Source organism: Anolis sagrei, chromosome 1 (assembly GCF_037176765.1).
Source record: "Anolis sagrei isolate rAnoSag1 chromosome 1, rAnoSag1.mat, whole genome shotgun sequence".
Classification (NCBI taxonomy): Eukaryota; Metazoa; Chordata; class Lepidosauria; order Squamata; family Dactyloidae; genus Anolis; species Anolis sagrei.
The window spans coordinates 44,318,687-44,330,950 of record NC_090021.1 but is presented as its reverse complement, the minus strand read 5'-3'; positions in this window follow the sequence as shown (position 1 = coordinate 44,330,950).

Here is a 12,264-nt window from a genome sequence, read left to right as displayed (position 1 = left end):
GAGGAATAGAACTTGCTGATGTCATGTTGCTCTTCCTTCATTTTTTTCATTTCCACATTTTATTTTTTATAATTTTAGCTTTTATTTGAAGTGTGGCCAAATCAACAGATGACATCTTAATATTCATCTTGTAATGCTCTTGTCAAGCTATGAATTGATGGTGCACATTGTGTCCATCCCTCCTCAAGGTTAAACGTTTTTGAAAATGTGTATATATCAATGTCCCACATGTAGATATCTGATGTAGAAGTTGTAGAAGAATGTGAACAGGCAGCCCTCACACTGAGATTGCCCCTTTTATTGTCCAATGAAGTCATGATAATTTTAACAGAAGGGAACAAGAGAGAATATTCGATAATCGCCTGTAACAGATTATCACTGTTACCTATACACACTCTAGTGTTGAAATGTTGGGTAGTGTTTACTTGTCCAGTAATTTGGAGGATTGCATAAAGAAATGTGAGTGACTAGAAAATACCAGTATGGATTACCTCAATTCATTTTATTGGTATCTATTTGCATTTTGAAATTTACCAGTAGCTACTGCATTTCCCACCCTTGACTTATACTCGAGTATTCCCAGTTTTTTGTGATAAAATTAGGTGTTTCGGCTTATATTTGGGTCAGTTTATACTCAGGTATATACGGTAACAGTTTATCTATAACTTGCCCTTTAAATTTTTTAAGGGCTTTGTGTGCTTTTTCAAATAAGACTGTTTTCCCACAAAAGTGTGACAGTGAATAAGATAATGTTCATCTTCCCTTTAAGCTACTCAGTTATGACACATGAAAATTATACAATTTTAAGTAAGACATTTTGAGATAGTGAGCATCTTGCATTTATTTTGGTGTTGTTTGCCTTTCAGGCATATAAACAGATGAGATGAACTTACTAAATTTTGACCACTATATTGGAAGATAAGCTTCTAGTACAAAGTATATGAAATATCGAGAGATTAGATGACAGAAGAATCAATCAATTAGCATTGCTCTTGGACTTCAGAATAGATTTAACCCTCCTGGATTTATAACTGCAAAGAAGCTTTTGAATTACAGGAGAAAAAGTCATTAAAAATGCAGCTGGCACTCAAAGCTCAAATACTCCCAGTCTCTAACTTCTGCATATTAATTTTTAAGGCGAGACTGGACAGCTTTGGCTGACATCCTGTAAAATAATTCAAATCATAGCTGAGACCCTGTCACATAAATAGGGAGTTGGGTGAGGTGCTGTCCATAACTCCTTATACTTTGTCCTTCAGTGACAGTCACTGAGCCCAATATTTTTTCAAACTTTTATTTTCATTGGAAAGATTCTGGGAATAGTAGAATAAAAGTAGCTTTTGAAGCTCTGAAAATGTTCTGTATGATATAGCTCTCAGGTCAGAGAAAGTATACTATCCTTTTTCCTTGAGCAACCATCTTCTACTTTTCTGTTTCCTGACCTTCAAATCAAACCCCCTATGCTACCAAAAACTCGGGCTGGACTACAGTATAGATTTATTGCATAAAATAAAGATACACTCTTGTGCCTTTGAGCCTCTTAAAATACATTTGCCTTTGAAATAACAGGATCTTCCCCAGTGAGCAATGGTCAAGTTTCCTTTATTTTACAGTAGTTCAGAGCTACCTGTGAACATGCTCAACAGAATGAAACAATGTGATTGTAGTGAAATAGCTTTGTCACATATGCTAGAATTTTAGAAGGATTATTGGGAATGCTGGCTGAAGTAATTAACTGTGAGAGTTATAATCCTCAAAAACAACCTTTCCCAGCTCTGAAGATATGCTATTGTGAAGTTTTAATATATAAGGTTATGTCTTCCATATTTGCAGCTGCATGTTCTTTGCATTAAGGATATAATGAGCAAAATGAAAATTGTGAAGTTTATCTTGGTAAATTGTTGTTGTTGAATGTCTTCAAGTTTGTTTCTGATCTAAAGCATACTTTAGTTGAACCTCATGAGGGTTTCGTGGCAAGATTTCTACAGTTAGTGTCTCTCAGGACACTTTAACAAGTCTCCAAGTTGCACATTAAAGACCCCTTTGCATGGAACATTTTTAAAGGTGCATGCATATTTCAAAAATAGCATCAGGAAGTTACATGTAAGTTTAAGTGTAGTACATGATGCACAGTAACTGAATGGGGACAAGCTTTTCTCCCTATCATAAGATACTAGGCAACACAATGAAGTTATTAATGTCATCCAATCCCTAGGCCACGCAAAGAAGCAGAAAACTGTGAGATCCAAACCAGACAAAGAAATTGCTTTATTGCAATATGTGTAATTATGTTATGCTGAAAGATGTGTTGTTGACCCTGTTTTAAAACTTAAATATTGCTATTATTAATTATTATTTTTCTTGAGGGCAATTAGGCTGCAACAATGGCTACAAGTCATATATCCAAATAGCACCACATTTTCAGAAACAGGACTGGGGGTGAATCTACACTGCAGAATAAATGCAGTTTGACCCCATGTTAACTGCCATGACTCAATACCATGGAAATTGTAGTTTGTCAGGCACCAGCACTCTTTGGCAGAGGAAGCTAAATATTTTGTAAGGTTACACTTCCCATGATTCTATAGCATTAAAGTGGTGTCAAAATGTATTATTTCTGCAGTGTAGATGCACTCTACGGAAAAACAATATTGACCCATTCCTCTATTTCAGGTTCCTTTGCAAGATGGTTTTCTTCCCTTTAAATTTTTCAAATGAATCATGGTAAGGTATACCAAGGATATGAAATTCCATTGAAAGGTAGATCACATCAGTACCCATCCAGTCTTTAAATATGAATTTTAAACTCATGTCATGTGTTTTGATCTCTGTCCTGTGTGATTAATGTGTATTTTACAGAAATGCTTTGATCGGTATCTTTTATGGAACTGAATTTTAATGTGTGTTTATAGAATTTTTATAGTATTTGTGTGTTTTTAACTGTGCTGTGATCCACCTCAAGCTGTGCGGAGAAGCAGATAATAATAATAATAATAATAATAATAATAATTATTATTATTATTATTATAATAATAATAATTATTATTACGAATCTCTTACTGTTTTAAACATAGGTGTCACCACCTAATCAGTTTGGTACTAGGTTTCAGCAGATCCGTTACAGGCAAATTCATAGACTTTGGTTCGCTGGATTTATGAAGGTAGGATGAAAGTAGGATGAAAGTAGGATGAAAAAACATATGTTCAAATTGAGGGGTCCATTAAGCCTCTTTCTTCACCTGACATTCAAAAAATAGGAAGGACTCTGTTTGTCTGTCTGAGTTGAAGTGGATAAACAGATATAGTTGAAGATCAGAAGGCTGGTCAGTGACAATGGAAGATTCAGAGGATGAAAGGTAGGGAGATAAATAAGCAGAGCACTTCTAGGGAGTTGTGAGGCCAGTGACCAGATCTGATGCTTTCAATAATTAGAAGGTGGGAGGAAATTATTTAAGGAAAATTTGTTCCCAATCTATCTCTGCTTCTTATCATATATTTACACCATTAGGCCTAACCTACTGCATGAACATCTTTTTTGACAGTTTTGGGATATGGTTCAGTGGAGTCAACACCACCTTTAGCTAATGGTATGACTTTGATTTGAGTATATCTGTATCAGTTTCTAATTAATACTTTGGAATTAGATAGTACTTACCCTGATGAGAACATAAGCCAATAGCTACTTTTTATTGTAGTCCACATGGAGTAGTCTGAAGTATATAATATACTAGCTTTACCTGCCACGCGTTGCTGTGGCCAACCTTCTCTCCCTCTTTCTCTCCTTCTTTCACTCCTTCCTTCATTTCCTTTTCTTCTTTCCTTTCTTCCTTCTCTACCTGTTTACTTCCTTCCTTAGCTTTTTGCTCCCATCCTTCCTTCTCTTTATTTCTTTCCTTCCCTCCCTCTTTCTCTCCTTCTTTCTCTTCTTCCTTTGCTCCGTCTTTCCTTCCTCCCCCTTTTTTCCTTCCTCTTTCTCTCCTTTCTTCCCTCTCTATCTCTTTCCTTCCTTCCTTTGCCCTTGACTTCCAGACTTCCTTTTCCTTCTTTCTTTTCTTCCCTCCCTTTCTCTTCTTCCTTCACTTTTTTTCCTCTCTTCCCCTTCCCAAATTCCCCTTCCTTCCTTTCTTCCTTCCTTCCTTCCTTTTGACACTTCCCCTTCCCCTTCCCTTTCTTCTTTTTTTCTATCTTTCTTACCTTTCCTCCTTCCTTCCTTTCCCCCTTCTTTCCCATCGCCTTCTCTCTCTTTATTCTTTCTTTCCTACCTTTCTTCTTTCATATACCTTCTCAACTTCTCCTTCCTTCCTTCATATACCTTCCCTTCCTTCCTTCCTTTCTTTCTTTCATTCCTTCCTTTCTCCGTTCTTTCCCATCCTCCTTCTCTCCCTTTCTTCTTTCTTTCCTACCTTTCTTCTTTCATATACATTCTCACCTTCTCCTTTCTTACTTCCTTCATAAACCTTCCCTTCCCTCCTTTCTTCTTCCTTCCTTCCCTCCTTTCTCCCTTCTTTCCCATCCTCCTTCTCTCCCTTTCTTCTTCCTTTTCTTCCTTTCTTGTTTCATATACCTTCTCAACTTCTCCTTCCTTCCTTCCTTCCTGTTTAGGGGCGGGGCGGGGGAGGGTGGGGGCGTGACGTGAACGTGGGAGGGTGGAGCGTGGCTTGAATGTGGGGGGCGTGGCTTGAACGTGGGGGGCATGGGTGGAGGAAGAAGGAGGAGAGGCAGGAGGTAAGGTTGGCGTATGGGTGTTTAGGGACGGGGCGTGGGAGGGTGGGGGCATGCCATGAATGTGGGAGGGTGGGGGCGTGGCTTGAACATGGGGGCGTGGGCGGGGGAAGAAGAAGGAAGGGGAGGAGGTAAGGTTGGTGTATGGATGTTTAGGGGCGGGGCGGGAGAGTGGGGGGGCGTGCCATGAATGTGGGAGGGTGGGGGTATGGCTTGAATGTGGGGGGCGTGGGCAGGGGAAGAAGAAGGAAGGGGAGGAGGTAAGGTTGGTGTATGGGTGTTTAGGGGCGGGGCAAGGGAGGATGGGGGCGTGGCTTGAATGTGGGAGGCATGGGTGGGGGAAGAATGGGAGGAGGTAAAGTTGGCATATGGGTGTTTAGGGGTGGGGCAAGGGAGGGTGGGGGTGTGGTGTGAACGTGGGAGAGTGGGGGCGTGGCTTGAACGTGGGGGGTGAGGGCGGGGGAAGAAGGAGAGGCAGGAGGTAAGGTTGGCATATGGGTGTTTAGGGGCGGGGTGGGGGAGGGTTGAGGCATGGCTTGAACGTGGGGGGCATGGCTTGAACGTGGGGTGTGTGGGTGGAGGAAGAAGAAGGGGAGGAGGTAAGGTTGGCATATGGGTGTTTAGGGGCAGGGTGGGGTGGGGCAGGGCGGGGGAGGGTGGGGGCGTGGCGTGAACGTGGGAGGGTGGGGGCATGGCTTGAACATGGGGGCGTGGGTGGGGGAAGAAGGAAGGGGAGGAGATAAGGTTGGCGTATGGGTGTTTAGGGGCGGGGTGGGGGAGGGTGGGGGCATGGTGTGAACGTGGGAGGGTGGGGGTGTGGCTTGAATGTGAGGGGCATGGGAGGGGGAAGAAGAAGGAGAGGCAGGAGGTAAGGTTGGCGTATGGGTGTTTAGGCGTGGGGTGGGGCGGGGGAGGGTGGGGGCATGGCGTGAACATGGGAGGGTGGGGGTGGGCAGGGGAGGGTGGGGGCATTGCGTGAATGTGGGGAGCATGGGCGGGGGAAAAAGGAGGGTGCGTTGGAAAGAGGGCGTATGGGAGGGTAGGGGCAGGGCCACGGAGGATGGGTGCGTGGCTTGCACAGAGGGTCCGTTGGCCGGCCATGTGCTCGCACCAGGCGACTTGCGGCGGGGAGCCTTTGTGCATGCTCAGTTGCTTTTTGTAATTGTGAGTGTATTGAAATGTTGTTTGGAATTTTGATTTGCGTTGTGCATACCTTGTGGGTTGAGGTATGTACACAGTAAATTTGGTGAGTTTTCGTCTGGGGGTTTTCGCGTTTTGCTGTCCCGTTGAATGCCCTTTCCATTTTTATATATATAGATTGCAATATGCTTTCTTCAATCACACAGAATTGTTCTGCATATTCAGAACAAGCATGAGACTCAACCCATCCAGAATTCACTGTCTGAGAAAACAACAGAGAGATTGCACTCTCCTTATATGAACAAAATGATTGCATCTGGAAGAAGGTTAACCTAGAAAACTAGTACTAGGCAATACATAAGAAGGCGATATTTGATATTATCCCCACCCTATACTTTCCAATGATGTCATGGCAGAATAACTGCACTATATGATCCCCCCTTAAAGCCTTAATACTTTTAAAGTAATATGAATGCAATATTTCATCTTCCTTCACCTCTTATCAAATTTAGGTACAACCAGAATAAGGGTGGTATAGATCTTTCTCTAAAATGTAAAAAAAATGGCCTAAGTTTCTTTTGCCAGCAGAAGTACTCCTACTACTTGTAGAAATGATCTGTCAGCTAAATTCACTTTCCCCAGCTAATTTTCAGGCAGCGAAATCTCTTGATTGAAATGCTCTATATAGTTAAGATCTGCCAGTAAAAGAATTAAGGGTATGGTGGAAAAGGACAAAGTAGGGGACAGTGAAGTTGTGCCACTTTTTAGTCTCCTCTAGTCTTGGGCTTCAACCATGATTCTATCACAGAATTAGGAAAATATACATATAGTTCAAAATAATTTCTAACACTTCTGGGCAGGGACAGGTTGGGATTTAACACAGTTTTAGCTGGACCAGTGTCATATCAATTAGTCACTGGCAATCTTGGTCAATTTCTCAATCCACTTTTCTGAGAGGAAAATTAATTAAATAAAATGGTTCTTACTCCTGAGCAGGTATGTATGAGATTGTGCTTTGTGTGTATGTTTTAAGAATAATCTGTGGTAAGTGATATTATGCTCTTATGCCTGTGGGCTACTTTGGAATTTGCGGAGAGCTGTCATAACTGTGAATAACAATGCAGTTCCATAGATTGGGCAGTATGGGAATGGAGAAACTGCACATTGTCACTGAAAATCAAATCCATCCTAAAATTAAATCAATTTTATTTTCATTTATGTCCTCTGCTGGGGACAAATTCTTCATTTGAGAAATCAGTATTTCCAATCACTTTGTTCTCCCACCTTGCTTTGTTCCCTCTTCCTAACTGTAGATCAGCAGCAAAAAGAAGATTCCTTCCTTTTCACAAAAGAAATCTTTCACATTTTAAATTAGGAAATAGCATATTTTACATGATGAGAAATAAAGCTATGAAATGGATGGGATATATGCACTAGTTATTTCTCTTTGTCTCCCCACTCCTACACTTTTTTTTTGGCAGTCCTGTATGTCAGGTGTTATGGTAGAGGAACTGTACTGACTGTGACAGACTGAAACACCTTTAGGGTGTTCAGCTGTCAAGCAAGTTCATTCACATCTCATCTCCTTTCTGAATGAGATATGAAAATGAGTCTGCTGCATTACATCTACTGTCAAAGCAGAGGATAGATGCTGCTCCCTCTAAAGTGACAAGGAGAATTTTGCTTCCCCTTTTCCATCTAAAGGAGGAATACACACAATATCAGCCGCTATCCACAGAGAGATAGCATGTCCCTATTGCACAGAGCACAGAAATAAATTAGAACTGAACTTCTAATAGAAAAGGTGTCCACTTTGTCAGAAGGAGAAAAAGAAATCTTTTTAAAACAAAATGGACAAATCTGCCCATCTTGATTTCTCTAACTTGTGCATTTTTGGTACACATTTCCTAATGTGAACATTTCTGTATACAGTTCTAATATACAGTGTTCCCTTGCTACTTCGCGGTTCGCTTTTCTCTGACTTGTTGTTTTGTGAATTTTTGTCTCCCAGTTTATGAATGGTTTCCATTGCCCAGAGTGGTGTTCTAATCCCACCTCCTGGCAACGCTGGAGTGTGGAAGAGGGTTTCACCCTCCCCCTTAGGAGAGAGGCAGCCAATCAAGAGAGAGAGGAGATACAAAGCAGTACGTAAATCACAGCCTTATAGCCCCTTTCATATAACTAGCAAAAAAAAAGAGGGGGCGCAGTGCCTTTAAGTCTCTCCTTGCTTCTGCCTCACCCTCATAACATGCTATACCAGTGGTTCTCAACCTGGGGTCCCCAGATGTTTTTGACCTTCAACTCCCAGAAATCCTAACAGCTGGTAAACTGGCTGGGATTTCTGGGAGTTGTAGGCCAAAAACATCTGGGGACCCCAGGTTGAGAACCACTGTGCTATACATATATAGCATCCCTACTTCATGAATTTTCACTTTTCGCCGGTGGTCCTGGAATGTAACACCCACGATAAGTGAGGGAACACTGTACTCATCTTTGGTGAGCTGTTTTTTCAGACAGAATTCCAAAATATAATTTTACTGTATTGTATTCCCTAAGTAACACGTTTTTGTATGAATTTCTTATATTAAGGATACTGTGCAGGAATATACAGTGAAAGCAAGGTCAAAGATTGGCCATCCAATCTCTGTTTAAAATCCCCCAAAGGAGGCAACTACTCTATCATACTCAAAGGAAATGTATTCCACTATTGAACAGTTCTGACCATCAAAAGTTGTTCCTAATATTCTGATAGTGTCTATTTTCCCATAGTTTGAATCCATTGATCCATGTCCTTGTCTCTGGAGCATCAGCGAACAAATTTCTGTCATTCTCAATATTACATCTTTGCAAATATTTAAGCATGGCATCATGTCACCTCCTAACCATTCAAGCTTGTCATTATCCTGAAATACAAAAGCCAAATCATAAGTGTATGCTAGCTTGATGTTGATTCCAGATCTGCACATGTAGTTGCTTCACACCATAAATGTGAAATGTATGAAATCCTCCCAAAATTAGTAGCTTAAGCAGAATATTCTTATGTGTTTATTTATATGCCACCTTCCTCCTGAAGTGGAACTCAGTTCTTCTCTCTCTTCCCCCATGTACCCTTCCAATCAATTTTCCTATATCTGCCAAAAAATTAACTGCATTACATAAGAATATGTAGACATGTTGTTCATTTATCATTTTCCAAAGGCAAAGGAGTTTCTGCTAATTCCTTCTCAAAGGCACCAAATGGGCAATGCAGGGGAATGGTCGCCTGAGCATGTATCAGTTCAGTTTGTTGGTTGCAAGAAGGGAAAAATGCTTTAATTCAGTTGCTTAGCAAGATAATGTTTCAGTGAATGATTTTCATTTGGATGTGGAAATCAAGTTCAGATGACAGCACAGCTTACAACATGAAAGAAAATAGCCCATAACACATCACTGAAACGGTGTTTAATTGCCTTTTCATTATGCTTCCTAGGGTACCTTTCTAAATGAAAACAGTGAGATAGAAATTCAACAAGAACACTACCTGCTAGGAACCCTGGTTAGAGGCAGAAGTTACAGGGAGGAGGGATGTGTGACACAACTTCACAGGAGTACATATGCATGCTACTTCAGGGAATTATGGATAAGTTGGAAAAGTCTTATAGTCTCACTTTAACCACCACTCATTATCTTTTATTCACTTCTCTGGTTGTGAAGAAATATTGACACAAGATGGAAACTGAAAGCCATTTTTCAAATTATATAGACACATTGCAAATAAAAATGCCTATGTCTTTACACTACAACTATTAATCTCAACCGCATCTACAATTTTAATTAGAAATAATTAATGTGATACAAAAATCTGTACTTGAAAGGATTTTAGACTCAGGACCTCTTCACACTAACCTCTCCTACCCCCCCCCCTTGTGTTCCATTTTTCTGGCAATTGCTGGTGAAATGGCAGGCATGTGGGAAATCTTGTGGCACCCTGCATATGCTCCCTCATTCCCCCATCACATGTGGGGGATGGGACAAGGCATGCTGATGCCCTGTCCTTTTCCCCATCAGACAGGGGAAAAGAGGGAAAATGCATATAGCTCAATTGGAGCTACCCAAACCATGACTTACCTTGCGATACTTCCTCGCTACTTAAGGGATCAATGGGGTGGGGCCAAACTAATATCATGGAATGCATGGAATAAATCATGCAAACTATCTTGTGGACTTTAAAATTATATTTACTTAATTATATTTTCAACTTTGAAACATGACAATGTCCACAAGATTGTTGAAAAGTGTTTACTGGCACTGCAAACTCACCCTTTTGGAAAGCTGAAACATGCCAGGATATACCCTTTTCAGAAGGTGCTTTCAAAAACCTAATCATACTTTCCACTTAGCACACCAACCCTTGTATTCCTGCTTGTTGGCCATGTCCCCTTTTTATTTTCATTTTTTCCCCAGAAGAATGGCACAATTCCAAGATTTGTGTTATTCTCCTGAGAGTCTGCATATCATGGCTCTCTTGCAGAGCAACTTTGCAGTTGTGCTGAAAAACACTTCTGTGTTTCTGAGAAAACAACAATAGTACCTCTAAACATGAATTGTTCAGGATGTTTGCTCTTTTACTCTGCATAGATCCACACATTGCTCCCTCCATCCTTCTATCCTTCTATCCCTCCATCCTTCTATCCCTCCATGCCTCCATCCTTCCATCCTTCCATCCATCCATCCATCCATCCATCTATGGATGTTTTCCCTTTTAGAATTTATGTCTGCCAGCACTATTTGTCTTGTTAAAAGCTTGATGCTGTATAGGTACACAAAATGGAATAGAGAAGGATTTGAAGTACAGGTGATCAACATTTCATTGCACAAAGTATATTATAAATTCTACAGCCTGTGAACTGTCTGGGTTCATAACAGATGCCTTTAAACTCTGTCAGTATGAACCATGCACTCTTCAAAGCATAGCAAGCCATATGATGTATTACCCTAGAAAAGAGTAGAGTTCATCTGTAATATTGAAGAATTGATCCTAAATGGAACAATTCCCGCAGCCATGAAGTCATAATGCCAATTCTGAAACATGAAAATTAATTCCACTCTACACACAATTTGGATCTATGACAGGATTATGAAGACCTTTTGGATGCAGAAGTCTGCCCAAGCACAAGCCAAACCTTGTGAGCTGAACCTGGGAATTTGTCAAAAAGCTGGCAGGCTGCATAAGAAAAGGCTCCTAGATTTACCATTTTTATATGGCTGTTTTTCAAGAATTATTTTACCACAGGCATCATATGTTCAAAAAAGGATGAAAAGATTATCACAGTCCAAAACTTTGGTACTTAAAATATTCAACTCCAAGGTGGTTTTAATTGTCTCATTGCAATTGGCTTCTTTATAGCCATACTAGAGGTTTGATGTTCATTCAATAGAACTAACAATGCCTGACAGTGTCATCAAGAGTGAAACACACTGGTTCAAATGACATCTTGAACTTGATACTTGGTGCCATCACTAATCTGTATCTGGGGAGCTAGGGATTATATAAACAATTACAAAAAGCTGATCAACCATGGTGCAGCTTTTTCTGAATTTTGAGCTGAATCAAATACATGGATAGGTACATCAACATGGAAAGCAATACTGGCAGAATTACCCAAATCCCAACTGGTCATGTGCTAAACAAATCTATTGCTGGGACCAGGCATGTAGCCGGGGGTGGGGGGGGGCCTTGAGGGGCTTCACCCCCCACCCTGAAATTTTCATGGTGGTCTGCGAGAAGGCCTTACTGGTACATTATTTAAACTGTTATGTTTATTCATATCATGATCTGATCACCATGCTCAATATATCCCATATGCATGGGGGTATTGGGGTAACGATACAAAAGGTTTGCTAAAGTAGACCCTCTTTCATTCAGACTCCCCCCTCTGAATCAAACTCAGCTCCCCCCGAAACAAAATCCTGGCTACGGGCCTGGCTGGGACCACCCAAATAACTTTTTGCCGGCCCTGGCAAAATATATGATTGAATCCCCCATTTGTTTAGGCTCTTATCAAAGTGGATAATCCACATTATCTGCTTTGAACTGGATTATATGAGCCTACACTACCATATACTCCAGTTCAAAGTAGATAATCTGGATTTTATATGGCAGTGTAGAAAGGACCCCAGTTTCTCAGGAAATCAACAGACAAATGAAAAACCCAATGACTACTAAGAGAGAATATTCCAACATTGGTGCTGTTTTTGTGTGCCTTCTAATCATTTGCAACTCACAGTGACCATAAGGGATTTTCTTAAAAGAATTTATTCAGAGGAGGTTTACTCTTCCTCTGAGGCTAAAAGATTGTGAGTTGCCAAAGGTCACCCAGGAGATTCCATGTCCTGGTGGGGATTCAAACCCTACTCTTTAGA